This window comes from Vulpes lagopus, chromosome X (assembly GCF_018345385.1).
Source record: "Vulpes lagopus strain Blue_001 chromosome X, ASM1834538v1, whole genome shotgun sequence".
Taxonomy (NCBI): domain Eukaryota; kingdom Metazoa; phylum Chordata; class Mammalia; order Carnivora; family Canidae; genus Vulpes; species Vulpes lagopus.
Genome location: NC_054848.1, coordinates 98,599,143 through 98,613,080, shown reverse-complemented (window position 1 = coordinate 98,613,080; position 13,938 = coordinate 98,599,143).

Below are 13,938 nucleotides of genomic sequence, written 5' to 3'. Positions count from 1 at the left end.
TAAGTTCAAAATAATAGGATTTCTGAGTTTTATTTTTCACAGCTTATGGTGAAATATATCTTTCTGTTTTAACTGAATAAATATCTGATATTTGGTAAGGACTAAAAAGATCATTGAATAAGTGCAAATTGGGATTACTAATGGACAGTATTCTATAATTTTGTCTTTGAATGGAGAAAAGATTTATGGGGTTAAAATATGTGGTGTTATTTTTATTTTACTGAAATATTTACCATCTCCATAAGAAATAATGAGTTCTAAATTATGATAAAAATCCTTAGTGGTTAGATTATCATTTGGCCTGGGCTTCCTGCCATACATTGCATTAGGTGCAAAGGGTTGTTCTATGATCAGCAACTAATTGTGACCTTTTGACTTAATGAGAAATTAAATGTTAATCGTGGTTCCAAGACACAGTCCTAAAGATGTAAAGGCAGTTCATTCCTTGCCACTGTTTATTATTTACAAATGTAAAATGGAACTGTATAATGGCTAAATTTATCTACACTTCCATTTTATTTAAGAAAATTAATAATTAGAAATATAAAATACTTTACTATCTTTAATCTGGAGACAAGTGTGGCTACCTACAGAAGGTGCAGCTAAAGGAAATGGCATTAATGAAAAAATATAATTATAGCAAATTTTTAATATTTTTCAGCCTATTACTGGTTATTTACTTTAGGAACTCAGAATGATTTTTACTACTAAATCTATTTATACTAAGCCAAAATTTTGTTTTGTCTTCCCTTTTCTTCCCTACTTCCCAAGTGAAATATGAAGCTGGTACAGTTTCTTACTGTAGATAAACCATTTTACAAACATTGTCAAAAGAATTAGCACAACCATGTGGATAATAATGTTATTTAATAGTTGACTTGAAAGTGATATTCCAGGGCAGCCCCGGTGGTGCAGCGGTTTAGCGCCGCCTGCAGCCCAGGGCATGATCCTGGATACCCTGGATCGAGTCCCACGTCAGGCTCTCTGCATGGAGCCTGCTTATCCCTCTGCCTATGTCTCTGCCTCTCTCTGTGTCTCTATGAATAAATAAGTAAAAATCTTTTAAAAAAAAAAGGAAGGTGATATTCCATTGTCAAGTACAGAAATTCAAATTTAGTTCATCTTATATGCATGTATCTACCCACTCAGACCTGAAAGACAGAATAAGGAAAAGTGTTTAATGTAGGCCATCAATCAAAAAGATATTTGTTTGTGCATTTTGTCATAAGTAATGTACTTTTAAAAAAAATTTATTTATTTATTATAGTCACACACACAGAGAGAGAGGCAGAGACATAGGTAGAGGGATAAGCAGGCTCCATGCAGAGAGCCCGATGTGGGACTCGATCCCGGGTCTCCAGGATCGCGCCCTGAGCCAAAGGCAGGCGCTAAACCACTGCACCACCCAGCGATCCCACAAGTAATGTACTTTTAATGATAGATAAAATATCACATGGTGTATAGAATTTAATTTTTTATTTAAATAACACTTTCAGAAAAGTGCAAAAATCTCAAGTGTACAGCATGATTGTATCCCCATCTAAAACATATTCAGGGGATCCCTGGTTGGCTCAGCGGTTTGGCGGTTTGGCCCAGGGCGTGATCCTGGAGTCCCACATCCGGTTCCCTGCATAGAGTCTGCTTCTCCCTCCACCTGTGTCTCTGCCTCTCTCTCTCTCTCTGTCTCTCATGAATGAATAAATAAAATATTTAACAAAAAAATAAATAAATAAAACCATATATTCATTACCAAGTTAAAGAAACAATAATGCCAGTATTCTACAAGCCATTTTAAGGTCTGCTCCTAAATGCTCCCCTCACCTTATAGCTAAAATGGAACCATTTTTACAACTCCAAATAAAATAGGTTTTTGTGTGATTTTGTACTATATATATAAAGTTTGTATTCTTTTATGTCTGCCTTCTTTGACTCATTATAATAGTTTTGAGGTTTAGTTACTTTGTTGTCATGTATGTTACTACTTCAAAAATTTCATTAACGTGATACTCTATGAGGATACTGACATTTATGTATCCATTATACTATTGATAAGCATTTGTTTCCCATTCGGGGTTCTTATTATTAATGCTGATTTAAGTTTTCTTAACACTTTTTTGGCAAAGATATGAACTCCTTTCTGTCAAGTATACCTGTAGAAATTGAATTGCTGAATCATAGGGTACACATATCTCCAACTACAGATGATAATGCCAAAGACTGACAAAATTGTAAACATTTAAATTCATATATCTGTCCCTTTTCTATTCCACTATCTCATCTACAGTACCACATTTTATTTACTCATCATATTTCTTTAGGCTCTTCTTATCTGTGTCATTTGTGCTTCATTCTTTCTCTTTTCCAACTAGGACTCCAATCAAAACACAAAAATTGGTCTTCTTTTTTCATTTTTATTCAATTTACATTTATCTTTCTTTTATCTTTCCAAATTTATGTCTGGATAGTTTCTTTGAATCTATTTTTTAAGTATTTTATTTACTTATTCGTGAGTGACACACAGAGAAAGAGAGAGAGAGGCAGAGACACAGGCAGAGGGAGAAGTAGGTTCCATGCAGGGAGCTCGATGTGGGACTGGATCCCAGGCCTCCAGGATCATGCCCTGAGCCAAAGGCAGACGTTCAACTGCTGAGCCACACAGCATCCCTGCATCTATTTTTTTTAATTAACCAAATCTCTCCTCACCAGAGTCTAATCTACTGTTAAACCTATTAACCATTGCATCTTTTATTTGAGTTATTTCACTTTGCATTTATACTATTCACTCTTCATATTTGTAGTTTTCATTTCTATGTGAAAATTCTCAATCTTGTCTTCCAGTTGATTATCTTATTATTCACAATTATTTTAATCCCATATATAAAAACTCCATTATTTGAACAACCCATGAGTTTATCACTATTTTCTAGTATTTCTCATAGTTTTTGATTACAGGGTGTAACTATGTATGTGCCTGTCAATTTCTGATTGGGTTTTGAATATTATATCTCAAAAATCGTAGGGATAATCTGAGGCTCCTAGTGATATTGATAAATATATGTCTCCTTAGAGGAATTACATGTCTACTTATTTATAATTCTGACAAAGAATTAACTAGAAAAACTAGTGATCCCTTATAAATTTAACACAATCAGGATCACTATGATTCACAAATTAAGTTCAGTTTCTGTGAGAACTGGTTTATTTCTAGTTTTTTCTTTCTCTTTAAATGTCTCTCAGGAATAAATAAATAAAATCTTTAAAAAATAATAAAATAAAATAAATTAATATAGTCCTCTCAGATTCCCCAGTCAAGGTGCTTACTCCTTTGAAGGCCCTGGTCATCAATACTGAAAACCCCCAGGGTCAGTGAATGTATTGAATGCATTGATCAACTTAGTGTCTCAGTTGAACTTTCAGAATCAATAGATACTTCTGGGGAAAAAAGTTGCCCCAAATGCTCTTAGTTTGTGTCTGTGGGATTTCTTTCTCTTCCACATCTGGGTTGAACAAAAACTCACTGAAATATCCAGATGTTAGTTATTTTTGCATGAATTATTTTTCAAGGTTATATTTATCTTTTTTAGTTATCATTTAGAGCACTGGCCCAAAACTCGAAGAGTTTCATTGCTAGAAGCCAAGTATACTGCTTTACTCAAACAAAGTAGAGTTGATTCAAGTTTATTTTCAAGTTTTCCCTTTCTCATTCACAATCGAACATTTTGTCTGATGCAAGAAAAGGTTATAGTTTTCAAAAGTAAAAAAAGAAATGGGTATGTATTATTATGACTAATAAAAGTGTGGAAATCATGTAAATGGCATTTTTGTGCTGGAAAAGAAAAATAGTTGAAGTTCCTATAGAACATGTAGTTTAGTTCTATTTTGCTTTTATCAGTCTCCAAATTTTGTAAGCCATTAAATTCTATCTCTTGAGTATGTGCATTATTCCTTTAAGGCAGACACTTACGAGTTTTTCCCTCCACTGTCTTGCAAAGCCTATTTATTTGGTAGCTTATCTATCATTGATGTTATCATCTTTATCATTATGAGCATCAAAAATTGTGTTGAACATCTACTATATGATAGGGCTCCATATTTGGTCTCATTTAATTATTACTCTGTGAGATAGCAGAAAATCTGAATCTACCATTAAATAATAAATAAATAAATAAATAAATAAATTAATTAATTAATAAAACTTCCACAAATGGAAGAGTGGAAGAAAGGATCTAACATTCATGGAACAGCAGTCATGTGCTAAGCACAGTTTATTCATGTATAACCAAACTAAGGAAGAAATATCACTGATATTTGAATAATCTAGATGCGTGTCCTTTGCAGTTTGGCTTCAACGTTTGTTTCTGTTTCTTCTGTATGTTGTATCCTTATAGGGAAATCTTTAATAGCATAACACAAATTTCTGAGAGCTAATTTATGTAATTTTTCCATTATCTCTTGATGTTTGCACTAACCAATTTCATTTTACCGTTGAGAAAATTAAGACAGAATTTATTTAATTTGTCTGTGTTCACACAGCTTCTTAGTTATAAAACTGGGATTCCAATCCATATCTGGTTAATTTCAAAGTCTGTGCTTTTAACCAATATGGTACAAGTCTCAGCAATTTCATTTCCCTGCATGTGTTACAAACTTCCAAATATTTTAGTCGACATTTGAATACTAGTTAAACGTGGCTTCCAAAGAAAAAGTAAAACTAAGAGTAAGAAAACATTAATCATCATGAAGCTGTGGTTTCTTTCATCCAGGTTCTTTTGCATATGATTTACTGTCCAAAAACTGAGGGAAATGTAATAACTGACTTATAGAAATGTAAACGAGGGCACTTTGTTAACCAAAAGAGCAGAAAAGTGTGAGCTCAAAAGAGATTTATTACTACATTTTTGCAAATTAAAATGTTTATAGTAAATTAGTTCTGAAAGTGATATAAAGAAGCTAAATTTTTAAGTTTCAATAGAGTATAAAGAAAAAATTTATATAATTGCCATTATTAAATTTTTAGAGAAAGTGCATATACCTTGGGAAAATAAAGTTATATGGATTATTATGTTTCACTGAGACATTAGTTTTGTAAAAACATGATGACACTGTTAAACAGAAAACAAAACAATTGGCTCAGATATTTTAAGCATTTTCTTCTCCACAAAATGATATTTGGGTTGAATATATGTGCTCAAAGTAAATGCATTACTTTTGTTTGAATTTCTGCATACTTGTTATAATTATCCATGTTAACTTGAATGGGGAGACATGACTTGATTATACAAATTAATACTTTTACATTTTCCTTGCACATTGAAAGTTTTGCAATCATGTACACTAATCTAAATTGGGCACTTTGAAATAAATGTTTCAGAGTAATAATTTTTGATATGCAAATTATGTTTTGATGTCTTAAAATCTAGTCACTATAAAAAGAATTCTAACAATTACTTTAGTATAGGAATGTAGAACCAGTTAAACACTGGGATGATAACTAAACTAACAACATTCAATTTAGGGGCACATGGTGGCTCAGTGTATAAGTGTCTGCCTTTAGCTCAGATCGGGATCCTGGAGTCCTGGGATTGAGTCCAGCATCAGGTTTCCCAGAGGGAGTCTGCTTCTCCCTCTGCCTGTCTCTGCCCTTCTCTCTGTGTCTCTCATGAATAAATAAATATTTAAAAACAACAACATTCAATTTATTTAATGTCTTGATAAAGTGCAAGTAAAAAGTTACAACAGTGAGGCCTGCCTTTGGCTCAGGTCATGGGCTTCGGGTGCTGGAATTGAGCCCCACAAGGAGTGGGGACCCTCTCCTTCTTCCTCTGCCTCTCCTTCTCCTTGTGCTCTCTCTTTCACTCTCTCATAAATACATACATACATATATACATAAATACATAAAAATTTTTAAAAAGTTATAACAGTGAATATTTTTGTCATAAATATTTTAATAACATATATTTATTTACCTTAAATTTAAATTAAATTAGCCAACATAAAGTATATTATTAGTTTCAGATAGAGTTCACTAATTCATCAGTTGCATATAATACCTATTGCTTATCACATCATGTGCTGCCCATAATGCCTATCACTCTGTTACCACATTCCCCCAACCACTTCTCCTCCAGCAACCCTCAGTTTGTTTCTTATAGTTGAGTCTCTTATGCTTTGTCTCCCTCAAGGATTTTTTCCAAGTTTTCCCTTCTTTCATCTTTGATCCTCTGTGCTGTTTCTTATATTCCACAAATGAGTGAGATCATATGATAATTGTCTTTCTTTGATTCATTTATTTCCCTTAGCATAATACCCTCCAGATCCATCCACATTGATGTAAATGGTAAGTATTCATCCCTTCTGAGGGCTGAGTAATATTCCATTGTATAGGTATACCACCGCATCTTCTTTATCCATTCATCTGTTAATAGACATACGGATTTTTTCCATAGTTTGACTATTGTGGACATTGTTGCTCTAAATATTGGGGTACAGGTGCCATTTGTATCTTTGGGGTAAATATCTAGAAGTTCAATTCCTGGGTCACAGGGTAGCTCTGTTTTTAACTTCTTGAGGAATTTCCATACTGTTTTCGAGTGCCTCCACCAACAGTGTAAAAGGGTTCTCTTTTTTCCACATCCTCCCCACATTTGTTGTTTCCTGTCTTCTTAATTTTAGCCATTCTGACTGGTGTGAAGTGGTATATCTTTGTGGTTTTGATTTGTATTTCCCTGATGCCAAATGACGTGGAGCACTTTTTCATGTCTGTTTACTATTTGTATGTCTTCTTTGGAAAACTGTGTTCATGCCTTCTGCCCATTTCTTGACTGAATTATTCAATTTTGGGGTGTGGAGTTTGATAAGTTCTTTATACTTCTTGGATGCTAGCCCTTTATTTGATATGTTACTTGCAAATATCTTTTCCCATTCTGTAGGTGGCCTTATCCTTTTGTTTACTGTTTCCTTTCCTGTGCAGGACCTTTTTATTTTGATGAAGTCCCAATAGTTCAGTTTTGCTTTTCTTTTCCTTGCCTCTGGAGACACGTCTATCAAGAAGTTGCTATGGCCAAGGTCAAAGAGTTTGCTGCTCGAGTTGTCCTCTAGGATTTTGATGGATTCTTATCTCACATTTAGGTTTTTCATCTATTTTGAGTTTACCTTTGTGTTTGGTGTAAGCAAGTGGTCTACTTTCATTCTTCTACATGTGGCTGTCCACTTTTCCCAACAGCATTTCTTGAAGAAACTTTGTTTTCATTGAATATTCTTTCCTGCTTTGTCAAGGATCAGTTGGCCATTGAGTTGGGGGTCCAACTCTGGGTTCTCTATTCTCTTACATTGATATATTTTTCTGTTTTTGTGCCAGTACCATACTGTCTTAATGATTACAGCATTGTAATATAGCTTGAAGTCTGGCATTGTGATGCTCCCAGTTTTGGTTTTTTAAAGATTTATTTGTTTGTTTGTTTGTTTACTTATTATATTCATGAGAGACATAGAGAGAAAGAGGCAGAGACACAGGCAGAGGGAGAAGCAGGCTTCCTACAAGGAACCTGATGTGGAACTCGATCCCAGATCCTAGGATCATGCACTGAGCTGAAGGCAGATGCTCAACCACTGAGCCACTCAAGGGTCCCTCTTTCTTTTTCTTTTTTTTTTTTAAAGATTATGTTAATTCATCTGACATAATGGAAGAGAGAGAATGCAGGCAGGCAGAGTGGTAGATAGAGGGAGAGGTAGAAACACCAGAAAACAACCCTGATGGCACTTTGATCTAAGATTTCCAGTCTTCAGAACTGTGATAAAATAAATTTACCTTATTTTCATCACCCACTCTGTAGTATTTTGTAATGGCTGCTCTAACAAACCAACACAGGTGAAATATAATGTGATATAATATGTTTATGGATGAGAAGAGTGGAAATCATAAAGATATGAAATATCTTTAATCTGTACATTTATTATTTCCTCCAATATTCAACAAATGTTTATTGAGTCCCTACCATTGACTAAGCACTATTTTAAGTGCATAGGATACAATAAACAAAGCATAGAAATAACTGCCCTCCTTTCACGAATATGGTGCTGAAGGAAATGAAGGAAGCCCTGATCCCTCCCAAAACCAAAACCAAAGCAAAGGCTCTGAAGGTGAAGAAAGCAGTTCTGAAAGGCATCCACAGTCACTTCAAAAAGAGATATCATCAAGGTGGCAAAATGTCAAACCTGCCATTATCAAGATTGGTGAGGATATGGATTAAATGTGTATATTTATACAATGCAGTGGAAGTGTAAATTGGTAAAAATATTTGGAAAACAATTCAGCATTACTTAACAATTTCAAATACGTATACAGCATTAGATTCAGCCATTCTGATCCTAGGTATATATCCTATATGCAGTCTTAACTCCTGTCTATCAGGAGATATGTCTAAGAATATTTATAAGAGCATGATTGTTGTTGTTTGTTTTGGAAGAAAAAATAAACTGGAAATAGATCAAAGCCTGTCAACAGAAAAGGGTAGAATAAGTTACAGTATATTAATATATTAGAAGACAGATACACATTAACATGAATAATCTCACTAACATAATATTAAACAAAAAAGAAGTAATTTTTAAGAAGTGATGGGCATTAAGAAGGGCACATGATATGACGAACACTGGGTGTTATACTATACGTTGACAAATTGAATTTAAATTTTAAAAAAAATTAAAAGAAATTATGGAAAACACAACATAATTTTCTTTATATAAATTTTGAAACCATGAAAAATCAAAGGGTGTTTTTAAGGAAAATTTTGATAAATACGTAAAGAATTCAAGGTGACAGTAAATACTGAATTCAGGATTCTTGAGTATTTCTGAGTCAGCAAGAAAGGGAATAGGTTGCTTAAATGACACAAAGGGGACATCAATATTGATGTAAGCTTGTGCATCCATTACTTTTTGTATAGCTGTAATTCTATTTAACATTTAATAAAGCAATGAAACTAGAGTTATCACTGATTCTTTTTGTATAAATATAAAAAAGATATATACATATATAGAGTTCCCATTAAGAGGGAAACAAACTTTATTTTTTATTATGTGTTATTGTGCTCAGAATTTAAATTTTGGAAATAGGCTTATGTATTATTATTTTTTTATTCCATAATATTACACGATGGTCACATTATATGCTATTGAATTAAAACCCTTAGTTTTTTTCTAAAGAAAGAAATATAAAAAATTAAATATGTGTTAACAAGAAACAAACAGAAAACAGTTGTCTAAGAAGAAAGTCTGTGCATAGACTAAAAACCTCAGAATTTCCTGTCATTAAGCCATAAACTACTCAAAGGCATACAGTTGATCCTATATTAGTTCTTTAACACTCTTAGATACAGTAGACAGTTAACTTATTGCCAGGTACTGGAGCTGAATCTCAATATTTTTCTTCAAGTTGTGATATAAAGGCACAAGGAAGTGTGGATGGGGCAAAGAGATCTGACTGAGTCTTAACTTTCTGAACAGGTTCTTAGATACCTATGCAAAAACTCATCAGCATGAAAGGGCAACTACTGACCCTGATGCTTTTGACTGTGAAAGGTTATTCAGGAGCTGTGCATTCTGGCTCAGAGCTGTCAAAGCCTTGTCAATGTGTGGCCAATGGAGAGCATTTTGGAGGATGATGGCAGGATACAATGCAAACAGCTTTGTCAGCTAGATAGAAATGTACCAAATAGTGAGAAGACAGCTTAGCATGTTTTAGTGTGTTTCTTCCATGATCCTCATGAGAAGCCAAAGCCTGGGCAGATTCTTGGTCACAAATCCTGTGAACTGCTATTGCAAAACTATCACAAAATTTAAAAAGGATATAAAGTCAGCCCATTTGACTGGTGTTGGGAATAAGAAGGGGATTGGATAATTGAATGGTTTAAGTTTACAGGTATCATACTGACATAAGCAGAAAAGGGACATAAACACTTGGGTAAATATAATCAGAGTAGATAAATATCTACAGTTTATATGATTATTAAGAAATAAGGTAAAATGTTTGCTACCATGGGGGTTCCATATATGGATGTGATTTTACTCTTGGAGCTTACCTTGATAGTGTTTGCTAATCTTTTTGTTTCTTGTTAATTGACCCAGAGCTACATTACTTGTGGTTGTGCATCAAAGTATACTTGGCAAAATTTTAGTACCAGTTGTGGTCACAGTAGAGTAGTGTGTGTTCTTTATCTATGAATGTCATCTTGAACACCTAGCCATGATACAGAAAGTAATAGCTCACTCCTGATATTGCACAGCCTCATGGTGAACTAGAACAAAAAGAAATAGGAGAGATCAAATTGTTTGAAGGATTTCCTGACTAAAAATAGCATTTCATTCTTTTTTTAAAGATTTTTTAAATTTATTCATGAGAGACACAGAGAGAGAGAGAGGCAGAAACAGAGGCAGAGAGAGAAGCAGGCTCCATGCAGGGAGCCCGACATGGGACTGAATCCCAGGTCTCCAGGATCACGCCTTGGGCCGAAGGCGGCGCTAAGCCACTGAGCCATCAGGGCTGCCCGCATTTCATTCTTATAGTAGAGTCAGATATATATTGATCTTTATTTTATATTTTTTAATTTTTATTTATTTATGATAGTCACACAGAGAGAGAGAGAGAGAGGCAGAGACACAGGCAGAGGGAGAAGCAGGCTCCATGCACCGGGAGCCCGACGTGGGATTCGATCCCGGGTCTCCAGGATCGCGCCCCGGGCCAAATGCAGGCGCCAAACCGCTGCGCCACCCAGGGATCCCTATATTGATCTTTAGATGTCAGTTCCTAAAACAAAACTATGATATAAAAATTAAGCTATACTAGCCTTCTAAACCTATATGTTCTTCTTCTAAAGGCTAACAATTACTCAACTTTATTCCTGTTGACATAATTTCAACTAATAGTGACTTTTTGAATGATAAACTTGCAAAATCAAGAGTGGCTCAGTTTTAATAAGATGGAGAGTTTCTTGCTGGGCAGTATGAGCAAAGACAGTATGACATCCTGAAAAAAAAAATGCAATGAAAGAAAGCATGATTCCTAGTCTATTGGTAGCAGAATATTGCCAGACAACATTTGCCAATGGACTACAAGGTTTATAACTTTGTAAAAAAGTTGTTAATGATTATATATATAATCATATATTTATCAAATATACAATATAAAACATTTGATACATAATATATTTGAAATGTTTATATATTTATTATGTTTATATATTTATTATTCAATCATATGAATATATAATGATATATAAAAATATATGATATACATAAAATTTTGTTTGTTTTCTCTTCCCTGTGTATAAATATATATAATGTATTCTGATATATATTAAACATTTATCAAATATATAAACATGCTATATATCATATATAAATATATATCATATCAAATATAAGTATAGTGACATATAATAACATATAAATATAATTTTGATTGTTTTCTTCCTTGGGTAAAAAGAATTCCAATTTTTATGACAAAATATTAAGTTGAAATAGAGAAAATTTTACACTGAACCTTTTTGGTCTATAAAGCAATAGATATTCATATTATAGAACTATAAATGATAATCCTAGACAAGAGATAACTGAGAATCTTGAATTTATGTTCCAACTCTTAGTGACGAATAGTGGCTGTCTACAGATTTATGTAGAGAGGTATTCTGAAGTGAGCTCTACACTAAACTAAATACAGAAGACTGCCATACGAGATTAACAAACTTCAAGGGGGCAAAAATGGCAGGAATGTTGGCAAATGTACTACTTATTTCTATTATCATATCATTCTTTTCCCAATGTGCATGTGTATTTTTCTTCTTTGCTGCCATTTAAGCATAGCCAGCCTGACAAATATGACTAAATGACTTTACATTAGTTAAAGCAGAAACTATGATTTTAGTTAAATAACAGTACTGTCGATTAGGCAGGGCAAGATGGGATAAGGTGGGGAAAGATGGTGGAAGAGTAGGATTCCCCTAGTTACCCATCCCCACCAACTTACCTAGATAATTTTCAAATCATCCTGAAAACCTCCGAATTTGGCCTGAGATTTAAAGAGAGAACAGCTGGAATGCTACAGTGAGAAGATTTCACACTTCTGTCAAGGTAGGAAGACGGAAAAAAAAAATAAAGAAATAAAAAAGCATCCAAGGGGGAGCCCCCCCCCCCCAGGAGCCAGGCTAAGGCCCCGTGGCGAGTGCCTCCAGGACAGGAAAGCCCAGGCCCGGAGGAGCAGGAGCTTTAGCAACCTTCCCGGACAGAAAGGCGCTCACAGGGAGTTGGAGCAGGATCCCAGGAGGGGCAGGGATGACCTCTGGCTCCCAGGGGCACTAACAGAGGACCTGTGTCCCAGGGGAGAGTGCACCACACCGCTGGCACTGGAAAGGGCTGAAGCGTACACCTGGCGGGGCCCCGGGAGGAGCCCAAGTGTCAACTCCCGTGGCAGCTCTGCGCAGAGGGGGCTGTACATCCCTGGGAGCGTGATTCCAGTGGTGCAGACCCCGGAGCCCAAGGCGCCAGTGGACACAGCCCAGGATCCGGCGCTCCCCCTGGGACAAAGGCAGGGAGGACACAGGGCAGCAAGGATGCTCATGCCACCAGCTGGCCCTGAGCTGTGCAGATCGGCGCCCCCCGCCCCCGGGGCATCCAGGCCCCTGCAGATTGGGAGACTGCAGTAGTTACTGCGGGAGCTGACTCCAGGAGTGGAGACCTGGCCGCGCTACTGTTGTTCCTCCTGGTGTCACCTTGTGCCTCGGACTGAGCAGGGGCCTCACAGGATAAACAGCTCCCACTGAGCCGTGCACCTGGCAGGGGGCTGGGCAGCTCCCCCAGGTGTACACACCTGAGAATCAGCACAGCAGACCCCTCCCCCCGAAGACCATTTAGAAGGACAGGGGAAGAGCAAGTTCTTGACCAAGTAGCGCTGGAAAGTTCCAGGGGAAGTCGAGGGATTTACAGTATATAGAATCAGAGGATACCCCCTCTTGTTTTTTGTTTTCTATTTGTTCTCCCCACCTTTTTTTTCTTTTTTTCTCTTTTTCGCCTTTTTCAATAAAACTTGTTTTTAGCCACTCTGCACAGAGCAAAATGATGAGAAGGAGACACTCACCAAAAGAGAAAGAATCAGAAACAGTACTCTCTCCCACAGAATTACAAAATTTGGATTACAATTCAGTGTCAGAGAGCCAATTGAGAAGCACAATTATAAAGCTTCTGGAGGCTCTAGAAAAAAAGCATAAAGGATTCAAGAGACTTCATGACTGCAGAATTTAGATCTAATCAGGCTGAAATTAAAAATCAATTAAATGAGGTACACTCCAAACTGGAGGTGCTAACCACGAGGGTTAATGAACGAGGTAGAAGAATGAGTGAGTGACATAGAAGACAAGTTGATGAAAAGGAAGGAAACTGAGTAAAAAAGAGAAAAACAATTAAAAGATCATGAGGATAGGTTAAGGGAAATAAATGACAGCCTCAGAAGGAAAAAATCAACATTTAATTGGGGTTCCAGAGGGCGCCAAAAGAAACAGAGGAAAAGAAAGCATATTTGAATAAATCATAACTGAGAAATTCCCTAAGTTGAGACTGGAAACCGGCTTTCAGATGCAGGAGATAGAGAGACTCCCCCGCCAAAACCAAAAAAAAAAAAAAATCATTAAACACCTTGGCATTTAATAGTGAAACTTGCAAATTCCAAAGATAAAGATAAGATCCTTAAAGCAGTAAGAGACAAGGGATCCATAATCTTTATGGGGAGAAGTATTAGGTTAACAGCAGACCTCTCCACAGAGACCTGACAGGCAAGAAATGGCTGGCAGGGTATATTCAGGGTCCTAAATGAGAAGAACATGCAGCCAAGAATACTTTATCCAGCAAGGCTGTCATTCAGAATGGAAGGAGAGGTAAAGAGCTTCCAAG